At 35.1% G+C, this 26527-nt stretch overlaps 1 pseudogene; it reads left to right on the top strand.

Moving 5' to 3' along the window:
- Positions 1-11240: 11240 nt before the first annotated feature.
- LOC110258764 (olfactory receptor 4C6-like) lies at positions 11241-12170 on the top strand (annotated as a pseudogene).
- Positions 12171-26527: the final 14357 nt, after the last annotated feature.

Raw genomic sequence — 26527 nt, forward strand, 5'->3', positions numbered from 1 at the left:
AGTAAACTTCTACAAAAGTTTTCATAATAGAAGCTTTAGGAAATTAGGTGACACATGTGATGCTCCTCTATGCACATGGAGAATACCAGGCCATTATTTATTACTACATCATTCTTAATAAGTCAAAGATTCTCTGAGCACAACACTCCAATTTGTGTTACTACAAATAAATGGTCAAACTCACTGGTCATCTGGAGCAATTTCTTCCATAATTTTACCATATATTTATGCTAGAGCACTGTACACATGTCCTTTGGTTTTACCATTTATTAAGCTTACACACAGGATCTCAATTCATCAGAAACAGAAACTTTCCCCCACACTGTCCAGGCTTGGAAGATAATATAATTAGCACTTAATATACTAAGGATAATCAGTTTTGCAGTTGATGTTGAGAGTTCAACATTGCAACAGCATCTAGACTAAATGACATATAGTTCATTTTGCTTCATGACTTTTTGATAGAAATTGGAGTAATCCTGGGATACAAATAGGAGACATATTGAGTAAATTGAACTAGAGACTCTCATCTTGAGTGAAGTAAGTCAGAAAGAGAAAGACAAATACCATATGATATCACTTATCTGGAATCTAATATATGGCACAAAAGAATCTTTTCACAGAAAAGAAAATCATAGACTTGGAGAATAGACTTGTGATTGCCAAGGGGTAAGGGGAAGGAGTGGGAAAGACTGGGAACTTGGGGTAAATAGATGCAAAATATTGCTTTAGAGATGAATTAGCAATGGGATCCTGCTCTGTAGCACTGGAAACTCTGTCTAGTCAATTATGATGGAACATGTAATGTGAGAAAAAAGAATGTATACATGTATCTGTAACTGGGTCACCATGATGTACAGTAGAAAAAAAATATATATATATAAATGATGAAAAAAGGAATGATAGGAATAAAAAAAAATGTCATATATATTCTAAGATAAAAGGAGGATTTGAAGAGGAAAAGTAAAGCAGCAGTTGAGATTTAGGGACTTTAACAAGGGCTCTGTAGAGAAGCAAGAAGATTAATAATGACCAAACTATAAATTGTCAACAGCAGACTTGGAGGGTATGAGAATTGAAGAAGGAAATGTAAGGCAGTTTGGCATTCTCAGAGAATGGATTTTGTTGGATTTTGAATAATTTTAAGTAATGTTATGATATACCTTTGCATTCATAATCAGAAATTTCCTGAGGACTAGTTGCCACCTAATTATTTCTCATTCTTAAAAAAAAAAGGAAATATGTCTCTCATAAAAATTAATGAGATAAATAATATTTGTATCTGTTGTATAAGGATATTTTGTTTGAATAAAGACATTTTTTTTTTTTATTTTCCCACTGTACAGCAAGGGGGTCAGGTTATCCTTACATGTATACATTACAATTACACTTTTTCCCCCACCCTTTGTTCTGTTGAAACATGAGTATCTAGACATAGTTCTCAATGCTATTCAGCAGGATCTCCTTGTAAATCTATTCTAAGTTGTGTCTGATAAGCCCAAACTCCCGATCCCTCCCACTCCCTCCCCCTCCCATCAGGCAGCCACAAGTCATTTCTCCAAGTCCTGATTTTCTTTTCTGAGGAGATGTTCATTTGTGCTGGATATTAGATTCCAGTTATAAGTGATATCATATGGTATTTGTCTTTGTCTTTCTGGCTCATTTCACTCAGGATGAGATTCTCAATTCAATGAAAATATTAGGCATAAGGTGAGGAAAGTGATCTATCTATTGTTGAAGGCCAGCTGTGAGGCATAGATTTTGATATATTATTTTCATACATTAACTATTTTTAATGTAACAGCAAGTATTATTAGATATATTTTTTACTCTATTGTACAGAAAGAAAATGAGACTCAATGTAGTTTAGCATAAATATCAAGTCTTTTAAACTCTTGTTACCTCTACTTCACCCATTTCACAATATTCCTCGATATCATGATGTGAAAAGTACCAAAAGATAGATCTGATCATTAGCACAGTGTGGAGATTGTCATTTAAGCATTCATCCCTTATTATTATGATATTTTTATGGGAGGGAGGGTTTCCTCTTCAAATATCCATTAACCTCCAGGCTACTTGCAGTCTCTTGATTCCTCTTGTATCATGGAAAAGTCATCTAATGATCCCATTTCTGAAGATGTAGTACCATTCATCACGTCATGAAAAGTGAAATGTAATGGGCTCAAGAATTGAAATTCAAATGGTTAAATTTCAAAGAAAGTGACACTTAGATGAAAGAGATATTTGGAGAAACAAAAGAAGTCACTCTCAAGAGACTGAATACTCTGTTTTGGCATAAGGATAGTATTCTGAAGAACTAATTAGGTCCTATTTCTATAGGACATTTCCTTTTATTTTCCCACATTATTAACATTTACTACTGGAAGAATGTCTTCATTGTCAGTTCAGTCTAGGAAATTTTGACTTATTTAATTTACTCAAAAGATATTTTGCAGGACCTGCAGTGGTCCAGAGAGTTATGGGTACAAGATATACAATTTTGAATGACACTGATTCAAATTTAATTCTAGTGGAATTAAGTAGAAATTAATTAAAAACTAGTAGATTATAGGTGGATAATAAAAAAGTAATGAAATAAAAATATAATTTCATTAGCAATGGGTCTGATGAACAACATCTTATGAGAGGCAAAAGAGAATTATGTAGATTTGTGTAGTTGTTTGAAGCACAGCTGGAATTTCAGTTAGGGCAAAGTTTAAATAAATACATTATTCTACCTTCCATTTTTTTTTGTCTTTTTTCCATTTCTTGGGCCACTCTCAGAGCATATGGAAGTTCCCAGACTAGGGGTCGAATTGGAGCTGCAGCTGCTGGCTTATGCCACAGCCACAGCAACACAGAATCTGAGCCACATCTGAAATCTGCACCACAGCTCACAGCAATGCTAGATCCTTAACCCACTGATCAAGGCCAGGGATTGAACCCACAACCTCATGGTTCCTAGTCAGATTTGTTAACCACTGAGCCACGACAGGAACTCCACCTTCCATTTTTTTTTTTTAATAAATGTTACTCTAACACATGCATTTGAAATGGGGACAATATCTCCCACAGTAGTAAAACTGGTTTCTTAGAATATGCAAAAAACTCTTTGTTTTAATATATAAATCACAGATATACACAAGTCACATAGACAGGTAGTATGTTTCTGGTAGCAATATTTTAAGGGGCAAGATTAAGGGGACCAAATATCTAAAAAATCACCAGAGGTGGGCAATAGTGCAAAGAATATTGAGGAATACTGCCCTAACTCTTGTCTGAATGGTTAGGAAAGAGCATGGTGTGACTGGGCTGTTAGTAAAGGTAATCTAAGCACAGAGGTTGGACCATCACCTGGGAATATCACAGTCAATAAAACTGAGAGGCACTGCCTTCAAAGGAGACTTCCTAGAGTGTATGTGCAACCATGTTTTTGAACCAGTTGTAACCCGTGATGTGTGTGATAAATGTAGAACATTGGTATTTTTAAGTATTGAAAGTTGAAAATGTTTGGAATTTATAACTTCCAATATTTCTAAATCAATTTGAGAATATTGTTATGCAGTGAGAAAAAATGTAGTTCTTGTTTTTTTAAATTTTAAAATCCTTCCTAATGGCAATTCTCACATAGTTAGAGGTGATACTGTTTTAACAATAGTCTTAAAATAGGTAGAGAACATGAGATTATGTAATATAAAAATTGAGTCTGGTACTGGGTGGGTGGCCAAGAACGGGTCCTCTTGACTTTTCTTCATCAGACAGATAATTCATTGACAATTCTATTGAAAAAGAAAGATTAATTTTTGAACAATAATTAAATGGTTGGGGATTTTTGTGGATCCAGCATTGTCACTGCAGCAGCATGGGTTTGATCCCTGGCTAGAGAAACTCCACCTGCCCTGGGTGCCACAAGAAAAAAAAAAAGAATAATAAGAATAAATGAACATCTCCTCAGAAAAGAAAATCATGGACTTGGAGAAGAGACTTGTGGCTGCCTGACGGGAGGGGGAGGGAGTGGGAGGGATCGGGAGCTTGGGCTTATCAGACACAACTTAGAATAGATTTACAAGGAGATACTGCTGAGTAGCATTGAGAACTTTGTCTAGATACTCATGTTTCAACAGAAGAAAGGGTGGGGGAAAAATATAATTGTAATGTATACATGTAAGGATAACTTGACCCCCTTTATGTACAGTGGGAAAAAAAAAAAGAAAATAAAGTGTATTAAGATTAGGTTGTAAAAAAAAAAAAAAAGAATAAATGAATGGTTAATACCATGATCTGGTTTTGTGTTTGTGGAGCATCAGCTTGGCCTGGCTCCAGTGAATCTCTGTTCCTAGCAAAAGTGCATCATCGAAAAGGTGGATGGGAATTCAGTGGTATGGTGAGTAGCATCTCAGTTAGTAGAGACACAGCCTCAAAGGGATGCAGTTGATATGATGCAAGTCTACACAGTTTGAGATCATGTGTTATTTGAAAATGGCATTCTGCCTTATTTGAGTCCAGGTCTGTTTCTCAAAGGAATACATTTTTGTAATTATGTTTCTTCTAAGATATGGATTTGAAGCTATTTACAAATTAAAGTCAAATACAGCTGAAAGACAGGTACAGGTACCAAAATGATTTTTTAAGCAACTTATCTGGCTGCCATTTTTTTCTTTTTCATTTTTTTTTCTTTTTTGGCAAGCTTTCCTATTTAGATGAACTTTGAATCCCTCTGCCATCTGCAAGTGTTGTTTACTATACAAGTTTCTGGACACCCAAGACATGTTTCTTTAAAATCATTATAAACTCTGATAAATCAACACAGCTCCCCAATAAGTTATTGGATGATTTGATCCAATTGCAGCTCCTGATTTTTTTGCCTCCATGCTTGGATTTGCTAAGATGAAACTCTAATGTGTCATGGTTCTTATCTCTTTTTCCAATAAAAGTTCCTGTAAGTACATCCTGCGTGGAGCCAGAACTTCACTTACCCTGACAGGATCCTAGAAAAATTATTTGTAGAATATCTGCCTTCTATTTAGAGGGACCATCAGGTAACTTGCTTTTAGAGGTCACAGAGGTGACATGAGACTGAGTTTTGGAGATGATTTTCACAACAATTTTGAGTATTATGGTCTTATTAATTTGAACTACTATTTTGAAATTATCAAAATAACTGAATCACATGTATGTGTAATTATATTTGCAATGTGTCAGTAGTTCATGTGTTTGGTCTCTATAAACAATTTGTAACCTTAGGGTGGAGAGCATTGAGCTATCTACTATTTTTAGCTTAATTTACTTAGATCTCTTTTGGCAAATTATCAATACTTTTGTGTCTACATTTTGTCTCTATCCAGATCATGTGATTAATGTGTAAAAGATTATGCTTATGTTTCAGAGATGTGTCTTGAAATTAAGGAAAAGGAGAAGCTGATGTATAGGACAGTTTTAAACATTTTTTTTTCTTTTTTTCCTTTTTTGGCTTTTTAGGGGCATACCTGTGGCATATGGAAGTTCCCAGGCTAAAGGTCAAAACTGAGCTGCAGCTGTAGGCCTATGCCACACTCACAGCAATGATAGATCTGAGCTGTATCTGTGACCTACTCCACATGTCATGGCAATGCCAGATCCTTAACCCACTGAATTAGGCCAGGGATCAAACCTACATCTCCATGGATCATAATCAGTTCATAACCCATTGAGCCACAATGAGAACTCCCTAGTTTTAGACAATCTTATGTTTCCTTTATTTTATTCCATTTTCTATGTGTGTGTGTGTGTGTGTGTGTGTGTGTGATTATGTGTATTATAACAATATTATATATGTGTTATATATATATGTGTGTATATATATATATATATATATATATATATATATATATTTCTACTTTCCTCTTGTGCCAGTTTCCTTAAATTTTATTTTTGTTCAAATAACCTTTCAGAAAGACTTTACATAGTGATTTTATTTCCATTTTAATCAGATAATGATTCTAACTTTTCAAAGATGATAAAAAAAGTTGGCTTTAAAAAGACATCTCTCTATCTATGCAAAACCACAATTTATTTGTGAGCACCTCTGCTCACAGCTTTTTTTTTTTCAAGTCATTTTCTTTTTTTTTTGGTTTGTTTTTTTTTTGTTTTTAATAATTTTTTTATTTTCCCACTGTACAGCAAGGGGGTCAAGTTATCCTTACATGTATACATTACAATTATATTTTTCTCCCACCCTTTGTTCTGTTGAAACATGAGTATCTAGACAAAGTTCTCAATGCTATTCAGCAGGATCTCCTTGTAAATCTATTCTAAGTTGTGTCTGATAAACCCAAGCTCCCAATCCCTCCCACTCTCTCCCCCTCCCGTCAGGCAGCCACAAGTCTCTTCTCCAAGTCCATGCTTTTCTTTTCTGAGGAGATGTTCATTTGTGCTGGATATTAGATTCCAGTTATAAGTGATATCATATGGTATTTGTCTTTGTCTTTCTGGCTCATTTCACTCAGGATGAGATTCTCTAGTTCCATCCATGTTGCTGCAAATGGCATTATGTCATTCTTTTTTATGGATGAGTAGTATTCCATTGTGTATATATACCACATCTTCCGAATCCAATCATCTGTCGATGGACATTTGGGTTGTTTCCACGTCCTGGCTATTGTGAATAGTGCTGCAATGAACATGCAGGTGCACGTGTCTCTTTTAAGTAGAGTTTTGTCCGGATAGATGCCCAAGAGTGGGATCCTGGATTGGGAAAATCAATATTGTAAAAATGGCCATACTACCCAAAGCAATCTACAGATTCAATGCAATCCCTATCAAATTACCCAGGACATTTTTCACAGAACTAGAACAAACAATCCAAACATTTATATGGAACAACAAAAGACCCAGAATGGCCAAAGCAATCCTGAGAAACAAAAACCAAGCAGGAGGCATAACTCTTCCAGACTTCAAGAAATACTACAAAGCCACAGTTATCTTAACAGTGTGGTACTGGTATCAAAACAGACAGACAGACCAATGGAACAGAATAGAGAATCCGGAAATAAACCCTGACACCTATGGTCAATTAATCTTTGACAAGGGAGGCAAGAACATAAAATGGGAAAAAAAATGCTCACAGTTTTTGCTGTTGGTGCTGAACTGATGCTGATTATTTGCTCAAGGAAGTGGTGATGAAACCAAGAAAGCTGTTCAGAGATTAAGCCCCCAGCCTCTGGAAATATTCCAAGAAAGCATAGCTTTTTGTATCTACAATGGTATAATAATTTCCATGCTAAAAATGTGCTACTGTGGATAATTCCATTCCCACTCATTTTCAAGGAAAGCACAGTGAAGACCAATGAACAGAAATAACGCTTTAAAACCCTTCAAAACCCTTCATTAGAGACATAATCTGTTGATGCTTGGGCCCTGGGCATACATATTCAGAGGAACACAAGGCATTTTTGCTCCTTAGAATTGACAAGCCAGAGGCTCTCTATGAGTACATGGCTCTCACTTTACTGTTATCCAGGATTTAATTGACTAAATAATTTAGCTCCATCAGAAATTCAGATACAAGAAACACATGTCAGCTATAAAGGTAGCTTCTTAGATCCATATCCAGACTTTATTAATTATTAACTGTACAATCTTAAGCAAATTAATTATTAGAAAAATAAAGCAATTATCTCAATCATAAAATATGTTTTATCACAACTAGATATGAGGATTAATTGGGTAAACATGTATAAAGTATTAGCAAAGTATCTGGCACATAGTACATACTGAATGATGTATTATTATTAGTTTGATTTGTATATAAGTATAGTTTATTTCTATATAGACATTACATTGAATTCAATTTAATGTTATCTTGAAACCCATAGTGCATTTATTATATAATCAGTGAAATTCTATGAATGAATAATTGAATGACTTAAAATTAACATTACTGTTTGGTAAACATATTCATGAATGGTAATATTTAAGGTAAGGCTGTGGGGAAAATTATTCTTTAATACACTTTGGCAATGAAAGGTTCTTCAGAATTTCAAGAGAAGAATGTTACAGAATTATAAACATATACATATTTTTGACTTTGTAATGACATAGATTTCCTCACCTTATGTTTTAGTAAGTGGCCTGACTACAGTGAAAAGCAAGTTTGCACACCAATGACCATATGGCCTTTCCAACAGTACAAGACAGACTGAGGTGTGCTCTGGCAGTAAGTGATGGGCTTGACTACAGTGGGAGGGAATCATAGAAAAATAGAAGGATGACACTTATGTGAGACTGTCTTGAATCTCAGATTGGGAACTTGAGATGTGAACCAGCAGTCAAGAGAGATTTGCAATTAACTCATAGAGTATAAGGCAAAAAGGGCAGAGTTATCTATTCTGGTGTCTTTTGTTTTAAAATAGCTTAAGTCATGAAAGGGCACAAAGGAAATCTTACTTGGAAACATGAAAATTTAATGAATATCAAAGCTGAGCTACTGTATTTAAAAAGGATATGGTCCCTAACATGGATCTTCTGAAGTCCTACTTTTTCTACTCATAAGCCACAACTCCCTTTTCTACAGATGAAGGAACTGTGACCCAGAGTGGTGAGCAATGTAAAAACACATTCCAGGAGTTAGACAGATGACCTAGAATAGGACCCAGCTTTCCTGAATTCCAAGAATGTTGTCCTTTCTACTTCATTTAGACTGTCTAATATTTTTTTTTAATTCCCTGGGCTGGAGATGGGAGAGGTTGCAGTTAATCTGTATTGTAAATTTGCAAAAAGCATCCTGTAAGGTGGATGCTTCGTTTAGTAAGAGGGATGATTCAGAGAATGATTTTTGGGGTATTTAAGGAGGGCTTAGATAATGTGTAGTTTACTTCCCTATTTAAAGCCATGGTCTCTACTATATTCCCATCAAGGGAAAAACAGTCTCTACTTAACTATTCCTGGAAGAGGAGAGTTTGCTATCAAAGTGATTCTTTTACCATATCATTTGACTATAGTAAAAATTATATTTAGCCAATTGAGGCCACTGATCACTTCTTCAGTGGTATATTCCAACAGTTAAGAATTTCTTTTTCTTTCTTTTTTCTTTTCTTTCTTTCTTTCTTTCTTTCTCTCTCTCTCTCTCTCTCTCTCTTTCTTTCTCTTTCTTTCTTTCTTTCTTTCTTTCTTTCTTTCTTTCTTTCTTTCTTTCTTTCTTTCATTCTTTCCTTCCTTCCTTCCTTCCATCCTTCCTCCCTTCCTTCCTTCCTTCCTTCCTTCCTTCCTTCTTTCTTTCTTTCATTCTTTTTTGTTAGAACAACTCAGCAAAATCAAACTCTGGTTTATTATTGGACAGCATTGTTTCACACATACATCAAACAGGCCAAAAAATAAATAAAGACCAACTTAGACAAAAAGAGGAAAAAAGAAGAAAGCTTTTCTCTTGGGCATTTTTAACCATCTAATATGAACCAACTACTTATAGTAAAGCTAAATACACAAAAAAGTTACTGAAATGCTCAGAATAAGATTGTTTTGTTGTTGTTTTTACTTTTTTTAAATAGGTTTTTTCTTTTCTCCTTTGTGATTATAATTAACATGATCACATCACAAGTAAAGTCAGAAGTAGGACAGAGAATGCTATGAAGTCTGGCTTGGTCATCTGAGATCATTAAAAATGGCTGACCCCTAAGGATATGTACAAAAATATAAAATGTAAAAAAATGCATGTAAACAAATTTTCCTTTCTAAAGTACTTTAAGAAAAAAAAATTAGGGCCTTGAAGGTTTGGGTACATTTTTTTCCTCCCCTGTTGAAAATTGATGTTGTGGTTTTGGTTGAGTGGTGGAGAGAGCACTTGTCATCTGTGGGTAGCACAGCCTACAGTAGGCAGGCAGGCAAGTGGGACTCTCTACTCCCAAAAGTAACCATGTTTAGGATTCTTCTGAGAAGGGTAGTGGAGGGTGAATATATCAGGGCCAACTTTTTTTAAGCTGAACTTTTCCATTTTTGCTGTCTAGTCATCCTCACCAGTCTTCTGCTTCTTGCCTTCAACATTGTCATCCTCATCATCTTAAGCTGCCCATTTGCCTGTAGCTGCCTCAGCCTCCTCATCTTCATCTCATCCACTTCCTCACCATAACCTTCCTCCTCCTCCTCTTCCTCTTGCTCCCCACATTTTTCCTCTTCTTCCTCTACCTCATTGTCAGCCTCCATCTCCCTAATTTTCTAATTAGCTTTCCCAATAGCAGGTGCCTCAATCCATTCACCACCTCCTCCATAACTTCCTTCTTTTAAGTCCTTTGTGGTGATCTCAGAGCTGGTGTTCACACCTGCATCTGACATGATGGGAAATGCCTGATAGAATGCTGCTGATTAAAAAGAAAACAGGACTCTGATAACAAGAAAAACAAGAGATCTTGCTATATGTATTGATTTGATTCAGAAAAATCTGGATTTACAATATTTACTAGCCATGGAAAGTAGGTGTCATTCTGTTTTTACCTATTTTAGACATTAGTATCATCTCTAAAATGAAGAAAATATCTCTTAGAATACTCCATTGCCTGAAATGTAATAGATATTCATTGAAGCGTCACAGTGTATGATAATAATCCAGCTTGAGAGGAAGAAATGTAGATGGAAAGAGTATCTGCATTTTAGACACTTCAACTAGCACAGCCCAAGAGTTCAAAAAGTATATGTGGTAAATGAATGAGAAATTATACGAAATGTTCTGAGTTCTTTGTTATTTAGATCTATGCAATGATAAATTAAAGTCAGCTTTCCATCTTGAGGTTCCTAAAATACAGAGACTGAGAGAACAGCTTGTGTGTAGGTAGTTTATTTTGGAAAACAAGAGAGACAGTAAATGATAGAAGGAAAAAAGTGAATCTAAGATTGTGTTTATCTGAATACAATTTGTCCACTGGCTCCTATTTATTCTTCCTTAATTTATGTTAATTCTTTCATATTACAGTGTGTGAGTGATGAAATAATGTCTTCTAAGAGTCTATAGCAGCAAGTTTCAGGAAGTGAAGCAAAGGCCACACTGGTGGGACATAGTGTTGTTGGGGAATAGCAGGGTTAAGCTGTTGTCAGGGAATACTTTTCAGCAGCTGGTTGCTCTACAGATGGCTAGAGGAAAAGGTAAGTCAAGATGGTGTGAGACAGTTTGCAAAAAAGGTCCAACACAGTCAATAATTACTAATTACAAATAATATTCTTTTCGTAGGTTTTCTAGCACAAAGAGTTCATCTTACATCAGAACACAGTAAATGGAGCATCCAAACAATGTGACAGAATTCATCCTTTTAGACATTACAAAGAATCCAGAGCTGAGGAAAATACGCTCTGCTATGTTTCTAATCATTTATTCGTCCACCATCTTGGGAAACCTCCTCATTGTGGTAACCATGGTTACAAGTCAGAGTCTGAGATCACCTATGTATTTATTCTTTACCTCCTTCTCCCTCATGGATGTCACCTACTCTTTTGTCATTGCCCCGAAGATGATTGTGGACTCCTTCTCTGAGAGCACTGCCATCTCTCTGGAAGGTTGTATGGCCCAGCTATTCACTGAGAACTGCTTTGGTGGGGTGGGAATCATTCTTCTCATTGTGATGGCCTATGACAACTAAGAGGCCATCTGTAAGTCCCTTCACTACATGACCATCATGAGGCCTCACGTGTGCTGCCTGTTGCTGGGAGGTACCTGGGTGGGGGGATCCATACATGCAACTATACAACTTCTCTTCATGTATTGAATACACTTCTGTGGCCAAAATGTCATTTATCACTTCATATGTGATTTGTTTCCACTGTTGAAACTGGCCTGCATAGACACCCACCTCCTGGGCCTTTTAGTCATCCTCAACAGTGGGGTGATGTGTATGGCCATCATCCTTATCCTCACCACCTCTTATGTGTTCATCCTCTGCTCTCTCAAGTTTTACAGCTCTGAAGGGCAGTGTAAAGCCCTCTCCACCTGTGGCTCCCACCTCATTGTGGTTGTCTTGTTCTTTGTGCCATGTATTTTCTTGTATGTGAGGCCTGTTGCCACTTATACTACAGACAAGGCAATGGCGGTGTCCTTTACCATTGTTGCACCCATGTTAACCCCCTTGATCTACACCTTGAGGAATGCAGAGGTGAAAAATGCCACGAGGAAACTGTGGATGAAACAAAAGACCTTGTCTTATCATTAACTTACATGCTAAGAGCAAATCTTTCCTAAAATACAATGAGGGCTCACCTTCCCCATTCATTCTAATCCACTGGAACACAGTAGCCAATGACACAATATCTGATTAAGACTGCAAATCAAGTTAAGACAGTAAAATCAGGTCAATGCCTACTTCTTAAGTACATTTTGTATTTCATTCATTTTCTAGAGGCTCCAGTCTTTCTTTCTCTTTCTTTCTCTCCCTCCTTCAATTTTTAACCTGTCTTTTGCATAATTTAAGCCTTTCTCATTTCAGGGTTTTTATTTTTCTTATTCTACTAACTTCTGGAATTTCTTTTCCAGAATTTTTGCTTGGCTGGTTCCATCTCATTTTCTCTACTATCAGATGAACTCTCCTCTTCACACAAGCTTCGCTGATGACTTTCCCTAAACATTCCTCTCAGTTATACTCTAAAACGTCATCTGGTTATACATTTAACATCAATTATCACAAGGTAGACTTTAAAAAATACTTCTTAATTTTGTTTTCATATAATTATTTTTATTTTTATTTTTCTGTTATAGCTGGTTTACAGTGTTCTGTCAATTTTATACTGTACAACATGGTGACCCAGTTATGTCTGGCCACTTATGATGGAGCATGATAATGTAAGAAAAAATATGTATTTCCTAATTTTTATTTTCTATGTTTTTCCCTGACAAGCTTGTAGTCCTTATAGAGGGAGGGATTATATTTATTCATTCATGCTGTGTCAGTCACTTATAAGTTGCTAAATACATATTATTGAATGAGTAGAAGTCTAATAGAAACTAGTTTTTAAATAAATATTTGCAAATCCACAAATTGGATTAAAGCTAGGGGATAAAAATAAATAAAAACTCTTTAGGAGATAGAATTTTCCCAGTTTTCATGCTGCCAAATATTTTTGGACACTTTTGGAAGAAAATACAATTTCAATTTAGTGGTTTACTATTTAATACGGTAGACAACATTACCAAACTTCCCTACTAGTGTTTTTCTTCCTTTAGTGAAGCAGAATAAGAATGACTCTAGTCTATGCACTTTAGAATCTTGTGTCTGTATCTTGAAGTTATATATCCTTTATGAGAAAAGAGTAAATATATATATTTGTCTTTTAGGGCCACACCCATGGCACATGGAGATCCACAGTCTAGGGGTTGGATCACAGCTGTAGCTGCTGGCCACTGAGCCACATTGGGAACTCCTATATTGTTTTCAACTATGGGATAAATGATTCTTGCTGTTTTATCCTAGAGGGGAGTTTCTAAATCCAAAGGATGTGTATTTTCTTCCCATTTTGCTTTCATTGGAGAGACATAGAGGCTTTTCACACCTATCCCTAACTAGATATGTCGGAAGACTAAGGATTTAGACAAATTGTGTATTCAGTTATGATTTTCTTATATATATATATATATATATATATATATATATGATATTACAATATCAGTTACAGTATTTGAAACAGGCATAACAGTTAAAACACCATTTTTATTTTTAAATATAAAGCATGTGTGCAATAGGAAATTCACATTAATTATCAATTGTTTTCTTTTTTCTTTAGTTTTTCATTTTTTGATTTTTTATTATAGCTGGTTTACTTCAACAACTATGAGGTACATTGATTTTTTGAAGAATATTTGCTCTGTATGAAGCATTGAATACTCCTATAGGAGTAAGTTAGACAGAGATTAATTAGACAATACTTTTCACTTTTGTTCTGGAGTTGCTTTCAAACAGAGGAGACAATATAAAAAAGGAAGCTGAGGTCATAGAGTGAAAACTAATATCCAGAAAATTTTAGGGCTGATTGTGTGTGTGTGTGTGTGTGTGTGACTAGTTAGGTTGATAAGGAGGCTACACCAAGACCTGAAAGATGAGATAGAACCATCATTAAGCATTAAGCACATCAGTGGGAAGAGCAGAGAAGGCAAGAGATGGAGTTCCCATTGTGGCACATTGGTTTAAGAACCCAATTATTATCTGTGAGGATACAGGTTTGATCTTTGGTCTTGTTCAGTAGACTATGGATCTGGCATTACCTCAAGCTGTGGTTAGGTCATGGATGTGGCTCAGATCTGACATAAGCCTGTAGCGGTAGCTCCAACACAACCCCAACCTTGGAAACTTCCATATGCTGTGAGTATAGCCCTAAAATAAAGAAAAAATAAAGGAAAGAGAAAAGCTTGTATATAAACCAAATGTAGGACCCAGCCTGAAGTGGAAAATGTCAGGGTAATCAGTGCACAGTGGTCAAGAGGGAAGCTCGTAGAATGTAAGCTGTGAAATGTACACAACAGGGATCTGATAAAAGAATGCTATTATTTTTTTTTAACTCTAGGGCTCACAACCTATATTGACATCAAAATAACTCCATTAGAATAATAACTAATAACAAAATCATGACCATATAGATGACACAGAAAATTGCTGTCAAACATCTTAGCACATAGCTTCCATTTAATTTTGCTATGCCAATAGCAAAGCATAACATTTACTGCCTGCTCACAATATCTAAAAATTGAATTTCTGGATACACATTACAACACTTCACCTTGCCTCATGGCAAAAAAGAAGAATAAAGCCCATGACAGTGTAATAACTTTGATGTCTATAAGAACCTTATGATGAATTTTTTTCTGTTTTAAATATGAATTTAAAGAACTGGGAAGATCATCATGGGATCCCTAAACTTAAGGATTTTTTTATTAGAGTATAGTTGACTTACAAGGTTGTGTCACTTTCTTCTGTACAGTATAGTGATCCAGGCATACATATATTTTTTACTCAGTATATCTTCCATTATGTTTTGCCCTAAGAGATTGGATATAGTTCCCTGTGCTGTAGAGTAGGACCACATTGCTTACCTATTCTAAATGTAATAGTTTACTAACCTCAATCTCCCTGTCCATCCTACTTCCTCCCCTCTCCCTCCTGGCAACCCCAACTTTGCTCTCCATATCCATGACTTGTTTCTGTTTTGTAGATAGTCATGTGTGCCATAGTTTAGGTTCCATATATAAGTGATAGCATATGTTATTTCTCTTTCTGATTTACTTCACTTAGTATTAGGATTTCTAGTTGCATCCATGTTGCTGCAAATGACATTATTTTGTCATCTTTATCATTGAGTAGTATTCCATTGTGCATATGTACCACATCTTCTTAATCCATTCATCTGTTGAGTGACATTTAGCTTGATTCCATGTTTTGGCTATTGTGAATAGTGCTACAAATGAACACACGCGTGCATGTACCTTTTTGGATTATAATTTTGTCTAGATATATGCTCAGGAGTAGGACTGCTGGAACATATGGCAGTTTCATATTTAGTTTCTCAGGTACCTCCATACTCTTTTCCACAGTGGTTGTACTAATTTTTAATATTTTGGTAATTTTCCAGCATTAAAATTAGAAACATAATTTGTCTCTACTAATAATTAGGCAAGAGCTCTTCTGGCCATTCATGCAGAAATTATTACCTGTCAGTTAGATTCCACAATTTTTTCCTCTGCTCTGTTCTATAGGTTTCCCTAATTACTTCAAAGGAAGTAGCTTTACTCATTAAACATATTACTTAGCAATTCAATGCTTGCTTTTTTTTTTTTCATCTGTAACACAAACTTTTGAAATAAATCTTGGTCTTAGTGGCTTTTTACAGGAAATTGCTTTTGCCAATATTAGATTGTAAATCATAAGATCTCTATATCAGAATTGAAAAAAGCAATAGTATTTATGATCCAAAGACATTTCTGGAAATGCAGAAATCCAATAGCATTTTAATTTGAAGGAGAGTGTTGGTCAAAAAAAAATTGCTGCAAATATCAAACTTATTGGGAAACATTAGGTGCACTTGCTTCCAGTTTCACTCAGAAAATTTATGTCACCAGAGGAGAACTTCCTCAGATTCTTACACCTCTGTCTATGAATTTCCCAGCACCAATTCAATTATATTCTACCTTATTGAATCTTATAAATACATTTTATGTGCTACTATCCAAACCTCAAAACCAACCTCACAGACACTGTCCTCATCTGTTAATATTTTACATTGGTAAAAAATCTCATCTATGGATTGAATAAGCAGCGAGGTCCTACTGTACAGCATAAGGAACTATATCCAGTCTCTTGGGAACTACATCCAGTCTCTTGATAGAACATGATGGAAGATAGTATGAGAAAGAGAATGAGTGTGTATGTGTATGTGTGTGTGTGTGTGTATGTGTATATATATATATGTATGTATGTATACATATTATATATGCAGTTTTCTATTTCTGAATATGAAGAGAAATGAAATCATCTTCAAGTAGAAACTGAGAAATATTTAAAAAGGAAAAAAAAAAACACTTGGCTTTGTTGAGGACATGAAAGTTTTGCAAACATTTGAGCAAGTCAAACCACAAATAACTGTGTCTTGGAAAATCATATAGAAATTTCCAAACCCCAAGGGGAACTGAGAGCCAATTCTGCAGGTTCATGACCTCTCACAGAAACCTCTTTAAATTCCAGTTGGAAGCCAAGGAGGAAACTCTTTCTTTTTTGTTTTATTTTTTTTTAATTTCAGACCATGTTGAAGGCAGTGCTTGAGAAGCAGTAGGGATAATATTCTACTAGAGTTGCCCTTCCTCTCTCTCAGACCTAGAATTAAGATCTGGAACCCTGCTTCACATTTTGGCAAGTTATCAAATTGACTTTTCTCCATATAAAATAGGAGATTGTCATTACCAGAAATTTCAAGGAACTGTCACATAGTGAGATTTATAATAAATATTTCTGTATTTTCACAATTCAATTTTAAATTGTAATGCAGTACTTAAAAGCATGAATATGGTGGTCCAGGCTCCCAATTTTAAGGCAAGTTAGTGTATCACATAACTGTATATACTTGAGCTAGTTATTTAACCATCTTTGGTCACAGAATCTTTGTTTCTAAAGATGGTTATATATTAATAACCTCAAAGTATTTGGAAACAAAGAAAATAATAATGTGAATTCCATTGGATAGCACTTAGCACATATTAGGTCCTCAATATATAGCCACTGTTTGAATGCAAACATTTTTTGTTGGACTACTCATACCTAATTTCTTCAGGTTAAGGAGATTAGACCTACCTTCAGTCTTTCTTCTTCAAGTTAAATCCAAAAAACTGTGAAATGCAAGGGAATATTTTGTAATAGCTACTCAATAGCATTTTATTTATTCTCTCAATATATTCTCATTTATTGTTAATTCTCTATTGCTGTCCCTCATCCTGGTGTTTTAGATTAAAAGCCAGATTTTTTTGAGTGATATGATTCACATAGGAACATGGTAATTCAAGTGCTGTTTACCATTTATGGTGTTATGGGTGTATCATATAGAACTTAATATTCCCACAACAAAATGCTAAGGAATGGGCCAGAGAAGGACAGTAAGGGTAAGAAGGAGTTTCTTACTCAAGCCACAGAGCAGAGCCTTCTGAATTAATATTTGCCCACTTAGTTTTCTCTAAGATCACATGATGTCATAAATGGTATTATACTTCTGCCATAATTGTTAAGAATATTTAAATGGGTGAGATCTGATCTTCCTTCATGCTAGTTGCAGTTTTATCTCTCTCTTTTAAAATGAGCTAAATTGCAAGACAACAGAAGGAAAGAAGAATTAGATGTCCATCAGAAAAGAGACAAATAGGAATATTAAGTTTATTTTTTTTATAATTCCAGAAACAATACCTGTAAAAAAAGTCAAGGCATTTAGGGAATTCAACAGAGAAATGCTGAGGGTAGAGAAGGACTCTGAAATCTGAAGAAAACATATTTCTCAGATTGTCAAGGGAAGAAATATGCATAACTAGGCAGACAAAGAATCCAAAGAATCAATCTTTTATTGCTCAAGTAAATAATAATCCTGGACCAAAAAATACAGTACATTTAAGGAATTTACAAAGTAAAGTAATTCAAATGGGATTTTAATCTAATAACTTTATATTGATTTATAATTCTAAAACACTAGTTAGAGTGACAAACTATTGATTTCTTACATAGTTTTGAATATATATTTTAAATTTGAAGCAAGAATTTATATTATTTTCCTAATGACGCTAGAATAATATTGTTGCCAAAATGAATGGGAAGGAAGTGTGGGCAGTGGAAACAGCGGAGAGGAAAAATTCTAAAGTCACAATCCCAGAAGTTGGTGCAGAGCCCACAGTTCATGTTTTGAGGGGCCATGAACAAAGCTCTGATATTTCTTCAGCATTTAAAGAATATGACTATAAAGAAAGACCTGGAGGTCCCAGCTGGCAAAGTTGTATAAAGATCTTGCATTGTTTCTACTAAGGCTCAGGTCACTGATGTGGCTCAGATTTGATCTCCTGACCCAGAACTTCTGCATGCTATGGGTGTTGGCAAATAAATAAATAAATAAATAAATAATACGAGGAAAGAAAAAAAAGGTTGATCTTGGAATCTTCTAGGAGAAATAGGAACAGAATAAGATATCTACCATAGGAGTATATGAAGTTAAAATTGACATCAAAGTGAGTACATAGCATAGGGAAGGCTGGGCCCATTATTCATCTATTTGTGGATGATTTAGCATAGCTAAATAATTTTTTTCAAAAATTATTGCAATAATTACAGTGTTGTGCTAGTTTCAAGTTTACAGCAAAGTGATTAAGTTATACACATTTTTTTTAAATTCTCTTCCTTTATAGGTTATTAGAAGATATTGAGTGCAGTTCCCTTGGCTATATAGTAGGTCCTTATTTGTTGTCAATTTTGTACATAGTAGTGTGTACATTTTTTATTTTATTTTTTAAATTTTATTTTGATTTGCATATAGTTGATTTAGAGTGTTGTGTCAGTTTCTGCTGTACAGCATAGTGACCATACATTATTTTTCTCATGCTATCTTCCACTATGTTTTATCCCGAGAGACTGGATATAATTCCCTGTGATATACAGTAGGACCCCATCACTTATCCCTTCTAAATGTAATAGTTTTAAACTACTAAACCCAAACTCTTGGTCCATCCTTCTTCCTCCCTTCTCCCCTTGGCAACCACAAGTCTGTTATTTATATTTTTAGTATGTTTGTTCCACTTTTGTAAGTTAATTATACTGAATAGATAATGAAATTTTCCTTAAACCCTATCTTCATTTTCTGAACTGTTAAATAATGGAGAAGATTGTGTCATGGGTTTTAAACTTGATTTTTGATGTTAAAACTTCTTATAATTATATCAATACAGGTATTAAAAATAAAATTCTCTATTTTCTAATGTTCCCTTCTTGATTTTAAAATTATATTAAAACATCTGTACAACTGGGCAGAAATAATGTTTTCATTTTTTTCATTTAACAAGTAAGATTGCTTAACCCTCCATATCCTTATATTAATAATTACTATTTTATACATAAAATACTGTGATATTAATTTGTAGAGGCTTTATTTATATAATAATCTACTTAATATTGAGCATTTTGGAAATTTTCAAATTTTCAATAGTGTAAATGACACAGTGTCACCCTCCATTATAAAACTTACAGCACCTCATTTCACTTTTAGAAAACTTTTTAGATATGGGGTCACTATAATTAAGAATACAGACTTGTTTATGATTCTAAAAATAGTTGCTGTTAGTTTTCCTGATAAACATCATCTAATATTACTAGGAATAGTCTTCAAAACTGCACGGAGCCAAGAATATACAAGGAGCCAAGGAAGAGAGCTTGCCTGAATGGTGCAAAACCGAGGGCAGGCTCCTAATCAGAAAAAGGACCTTGCTTGATGGCAGAAAAACCTGAAGGCAGGTTCGTAACCAAGGAATGGAGCTCACCTGAATGGTACATGCTGAAGGTGGGCCTCTGGACAGGATAAAGCCTGCCTGTATGGTCCAAGCTGAGGGCAGGCCTCAGGTTACATGGCTCTCATGTTGATGTTGATGGGGAAGAATTGGGGCTTTCCTGGGAAAACAATTTCCATGTTTGCACTGGAGAACATGGATTGTTTCTTGGGTGAACTAGTCTTTTCCTGTTGTTTTATTTGTTATTCAGTTTTCCTCAGTCTTTCCTGATTATTTGCTTATTATGCTTATTTCCCATTCTTATTTTCCTGTGGTGATTTGTGGTTTAACAAAATTACAGTAATAAAATAATATGAATTTCATCGTGAAGAACTTTCCCCTATTTTAAATCCAACTTAATTCAAACATAGTGTTTATCTACTAACTAGTTATACAATAAACTTTAATGAAGTCTATAGAAGTTAGACATATATTATTCTTGATCAAAAGAAACCCAGCTATGAGTTTTGTCCTTGATTTTAGAAACTTTTAGAGTTATCTAACTAAGTTGATTTGTATGTTTTCACTCTGTCTCTCAGCCAAGGACACTTTGAAGATAGACACTAATCTGAAGACAGGATTTTTTGTGTCTGTAACTTCTTCAGCTTGTAAAAATTGGCTGCCCATGAGATGGTTTGTTCTGGGTCTCCTCTTTCCCACATGATATGCTGTGCCTGTTTGTCCTTGAAGTGTACTCACTAAATTTACTTGCACTAAAGATTTTAAAACATGACGTTTTGCTACTTTACCATGTGATCAAAAAACAAATCCTAATAGCTAACCAGTGTACTTTTAACAATATGATGTAATCCGTAGTAAAAAACTGTCTGTATAATCAACCACTTATGCTAATAAAACTTGAGCAGTCCAGCGCCCTGAAAGAAGGGACAAAGAGGCTGTCTTCATATCAAACAAACACCGATGCCATGCATCTCCTATCAGGAAAGTGTACACTCCCTGGCAGCCGGAGTTGGGCTCCAGCACAAACCTTGGAAATTAACATTTTTATAGCATTCTTAATGAAGCACCAGATTTTATTCATATTTCACTGTTTTTTGCCACTACTGTTCCTTTTCTGTTTTAAGATTTAATCCAGTACAACACACTACATTTAGGACAACCATGAGGGCACTCTTCTCTTCATTGTCAAAATTTTCACACTAATTTTGGAATTTCCTCTTCACTGGTAAAAAGATGGTGGTGCCTTGTTTATACTTAATGAGTATTTCATTTGTAAAATACTACTTCTCTTAGAAGCTCCCCAGATACAGGAGGTAGACAGCCTAAGAATTATTTAATTGTTAGATTAATATAAACCCTAGTTCTTTCTCTCCACCCTTTTCCCTATTTGATTTTCTTTGTACACCAAAGCTACCTGAAAAAGAAGTAGACATGTGTGGGACTGAAGGCCACAATAATTTATTCAGGGATTATTAGAGACATTTTAAAATGTTCCATATTTAAACAAGACCATATCTACACTGTGACCAACACAAAGGTTTTATATTTGTGAATAAGTAGAAGAATACATAGCAATACTTAACAGCCTTGATAATGGGAAATCAGACATCAGGAGTAAAAACATTGTCATTTATGCTTTGTGCCAGTGGCTCTGAGAACTTATTCTTATCATTTATTATTTTCTCATGCACTTTTTCCTGTGTAAATATTTTTAATCAGTATTACTTTATCTGATTCTCACGAGCCCTATCAATAGACATTGTCATTATACTCAGTCATAAAAGTTATAATCCAAGTCTGAGTATTTTAAGTAACTTTCAGATCACATAATATAACTAATTAGAAGAGCATGGTTTTTACTCTAGCTCTGGTTTGTTTTCTTAGCAACAGCCTGTAGCTGGCTATAGAGTTTATAATGCAAACATTATTTAAGAATGTCTTTTAACCTGGAAGCATAATGGAAATAGTTATTTCAGAATAAGCAAAAGTCAAATATAAGTTAACATGCAACTGTAAATGCATTAGTGTAATTAACAGTGTAAATTATTTTTGTTGGCTGTGTCATTCATGAAAATCAGCTTATTTTCAATTTTCACTGTAACTTTTATTTTTCTTTCATTCTATTTAAAAACTATGTATTCATACACACATATGTCATTTGAAGAATAAGTTTCTGTTATATATATAAATATAAATATATATATATATATATATATATATATATATATATATAAAATTCTTCAAAACTGTGTCTTGCTATGGAAAATGAAGTCAAATTTGGAGTAATAATCTTGATGCCCCATGGAAAATCTATCTGTGGGTAAGATGTCTTGCTTTTTAAGTGAGAGAAGAGTAACTAAAATTGGTAAGGGCATTTTATCATCAGCAACTTCTTCACATTTTCTTATTTGACCCTCATTATAATCCTGTGAGCCAGGAGGTTAAGGAGTAACACCCGACATTACTGTAAAGTCATATACATTTGAAACAGATATCCTTGGTACTTGATCAGATTGTGCCACATTATATAAACATTAGAAAATACTTGGTAAAGCCTCAAGATTCTGGCTATATTCAACATACTCTCTCTCTTCATTAATGGTGTGGTTGTTGCAAATTTGCACCTATAACTAATCGGTCTGGTATCTTATGATTCTACATCATTTGTTGTGTCCTTCATCAAGAGACATCATTCAAACATGAACATGGGTATCAGAAGATTTTAGCTTCCATGGGTGGATAGAGATTGTAGAAAGACCACTCCTGCTCTCAAGTTCTTGTTAGAAATATTTTCTCTTCTTTCCATGTAGAGCCAGTGGGAAGGACATGGATATGGAAGCCAGAATTTGGGGGTTAAAATTCTAATCCAGGAGTTCCAATACTGCTACAGCAGAAATGAATCTGACTAGGAAACATGAAGTTGCAGGTTCAATCACTGGCCTTTCTCAGTGGGTTAAGGATCTAGTGTGGCTATGAGCTGTGGTGTAGGTTTCAGATGTGGCTTGGATCAGACATCGCTGTGGCTGTGGCACAGGCCAGTGGCTACAGCTCCATTTGGACCCCTAGCCCGGGAATCTCCATATGCCATGGGTGCGGCCCTAAAATAGACAAAAAGACAAAAAAAAAAAATCCAGATCCAGTATCTGTTATTTGTTATATTTTATCTCTTTAAGCATGTTTCCTACCTGTAAAATTGGATATTAAGATCATGTATATGGTTTCCTATACGTGAGACCCTGAATAGACTGATTTAACTCAGTCACTAGTATATATTGTTATTTTTTATAAATTTCTCTTCTTGCTTTCCAATGATGAATTAAGAAAAAAAATCAATACATGCATATTTATTATTAGCCATGGTTAATCTCTTAATCTCCATATTGTTTCTTCTCTCTTTTTAGCTAAGCAAGTCCCTTGGTCAGGAATGTCACAAATATCACCCTCACTCCCATTCCATGCACATGGCAGGCATGACTAATAAACTGCCATCATTTCCTCAGACATTGGATGTTAATTCAGAATCCTTTTCACAATTCATTACAGGAAAACACTACTAAGTGATGGGAGTTGACAATCGAGATAAAAAAACAAACATGTTTCTTATCCCTGCCACACATGGATACCTACCACATGTGGATACTCACATTTTGCCTGTAATTATATTATGGTTATCCTAAAGTATTTAAGAATTTACATGAATTTCAATTCTTCCTGACATTCCACTATGAACAAAAAATTTCTTGTTTTGGGAGTTCCCATCATGGCTCAGTGGTTAATGAATCTGCCTAGGAACCATGAGGTTGTGTGTTTGATCCCTGTCCTCGCTCATTGGGTTAAGGATCCGGCATTGCCATGAGCTGTGGCACAGGTCACAGATATGGCTCAGATCTGGCATTGCTGTGGCTGTGGAGTAGACATGTGCCGTAGGCAGGTATCAACAGCACCGATTATACCCCTAGCCTGGGAACATCCATATGCCATGGGTGTGGTCCTAAAAAGACAAAAGACAAAAAAAAAAATTCTCATTTGTATTCACAATGGGAAGAAAAGCATAAGCACATAAGATAATTTTTCATGTATATGTACCATCTCATTGGTTATGACAATATTAGAAATGGGGCTGAGACAGATTTTTCTTTCTTATAATTGTAGATTCCACATGCTTATCAGGGTAGCTTTCACTTTTTCCTTGGAAACATGGAAAACCAAAGTTTTGTAACTGAGTTTGTTCTCCCAGGTCTTTCACAGAATCCAAGTGTTCATAAGATATTATTTATTGCATTTATGATTATCTATATTGCAACTCTTGGGAGCAACTTGCTGATTGTGGCAATCATCACTTGCAGCCCAGCCCTCCTGGGCTTTCTTGGCTTTTCTGTAACACTTTGCTGAGGTGGAGGTGATTGTCATCACTTCCATGTCCTATGACTACTATGTGTCCATCTACAAACCCATGCACTACTCATCTGTCATGAACTGGAGACTCTGTGGCATTCTAATTTGGGTGGCCAGGGCAGGGGGCTTTCTACATCCCACTATAAATATTCTCTTCACTTTCTAACTGCCCTTCTATGACCCCAATGTCATCTACCAATCCATGTGTGACTTTTACCAATTACTGGAACTTGCCTGAAATGACGCCCATATTTTTGGCCTTTTGGTGGCCAACAACAGTGGGTTTATCTGCATCCTAATCTTCTTCTTGCTTCTTGTTTCCTGTGGGGTCATCTCACTGTCTATGAGAACCCATAGTATTGAGGGGCAGAAGAAAGCCTTCTACACCAGTGGAGCTCACGTTTCTATTGTGGTTTTGTCCTTTGTCTTGTGCATATTTGTGTAGGCACAACCTCCTTATGTTTTCTCCTTTGACAAGATGGCAGCCACATTTTACACTATCCTGATTCCCTTGCTCAATTCTTTGGTATATATTTTCAGGAATAAGGAAGTGAAGAGTACCATGAAGAAAGGGTGCCACAGAAGAATGGTGGTTCCTAATGAGAAATAAAACATGAAATTTTGAGAAAATTTTAAGTAAGTATACAAAATGTCAAATTTTCTTAGACAAAAACTTTTTATAGATGGACCTTGTTTGACCAGTGGTAACATCATGCAATTGCATTAACATGGGTCCCACAAATAATGTTTTCACTTTTAGATCACTTATGAACTCTGATTTGTCAAAGCTCAGTTGTCATCAATTCCCATTTGCATTTTCCATGATAAAATTACCAGACTCAACTACATTCAATAGAACCCTGGCCTTGAACTGAAAGAACCTCCTTGCTAGGTAATCAGGTCATTCAACCTACAATGAATTTTAATTCACACAGTTAGTTCACTCAGAGTTTGAAGGGACTCCTGGAGATCACTGAATCAGGTTTTTTGTTGTTGTTGTTGTTGTTGTTGGTTAAAGGGTCTCTTTTGAAAGTGTCTTTTACAAAGATTCTCACCGGAACTGGAAAACTTAACAATTCCCTCAAAAGTAGGGAGTTAATTTAGGGCTCTATGACTGGGATATTTAATGCAGGAACTCATTTATTTGCTTTTGTTTTCCAGTCCAGGAAATCTTATAACACTACTATACATTTCATACTAAAATTCAAGTGATTTTGTCATTAAAAAAATTTGGATTCTAGGCTCAATTCTCTTACTAATTAAGCTTGGTGGGATATTATGCTTCTCTCAATTCCTCATATTAAAGGCAGATTAATAGAAAATTACTATTTCTTCTGCACTTTCTCTAAGAGGGACAAAGGGATTCTTTCTTTTCATGTGTTACATACAGTTTGGTATTTAGACAAAAAAAATTAGAGGTATGTCTTCATTTTCCCATTCAATTGATAGGAAATCTGAGGCTCAAAGACTTTAAGTTACACACCAATAACCTTCCTCTGAATTCTTCCAGTCTATTTGTAACAAAAAAAAGGACAGGTCTAGTGATGGGATTTTTCTGTATAATGTTTCTTTGAGATACTAGGGCTAGCTGGTTTCCAAAGGATATTTAACAAAAGTGCAAAGCATGGTGCAATATATTCATGGTATTCTCCCACTGAAATTTCTGCCTCCACCTCTCTCCATTCACCTTTACTCTCAACCTCTCACTACATCCTCATTGAAGGTACCTAGTGGGCAACATCATGATTACAGGTTATTCTTAGTCTAGAGTGCTGATTGTAACATGGTCTTCCAGGTAGGAAAGTAACTTTATAACATAATCTATCCTATCTTTAATACCTTACAACCATTTGAAAGCAAAGGTCTAACTCTTTTCTATAAACAGAAGGATATGTATTGTTAGAAATAAGAAAATGTGTGTGAGATGAGAATTCAATAATTCCTTTCCCTTTACCTTATTTCCTGTTGTCCTCCCTAAATTGATTTGAAAACATGGGTAGGATTAGAAATTGAAGACCTTAAGGTTAAAAATGTTAAAATAAACAAATATGGATTATTGCTAGTTGCCTTTTGTATAGAGAAAAAATGTAATTCAAGAGGTTAAAAAATTTTTGTTTGTTCACGTAATGTAAGTTCCCATGGTGGCTCAGCAGTAATGAACCTGACTAG

Source organism: Sus scrofa, chromosome 10 (genome assembly GCF_054392235.1).
Source record: "Sus scrofa isolate SSC_HxYL_T2T_F1_AM1 chromosome 10, Sscrofa_HxYL_maternal_Yorkshire_Landrace_v2.0, whole genome shotgun sequence".
NCBI classification, from domain to species: Eukaryota; Metazoa; Chordata; class Mammalia; order Artiodactyla; family Suidae; genus Sus; species Sus scrofa.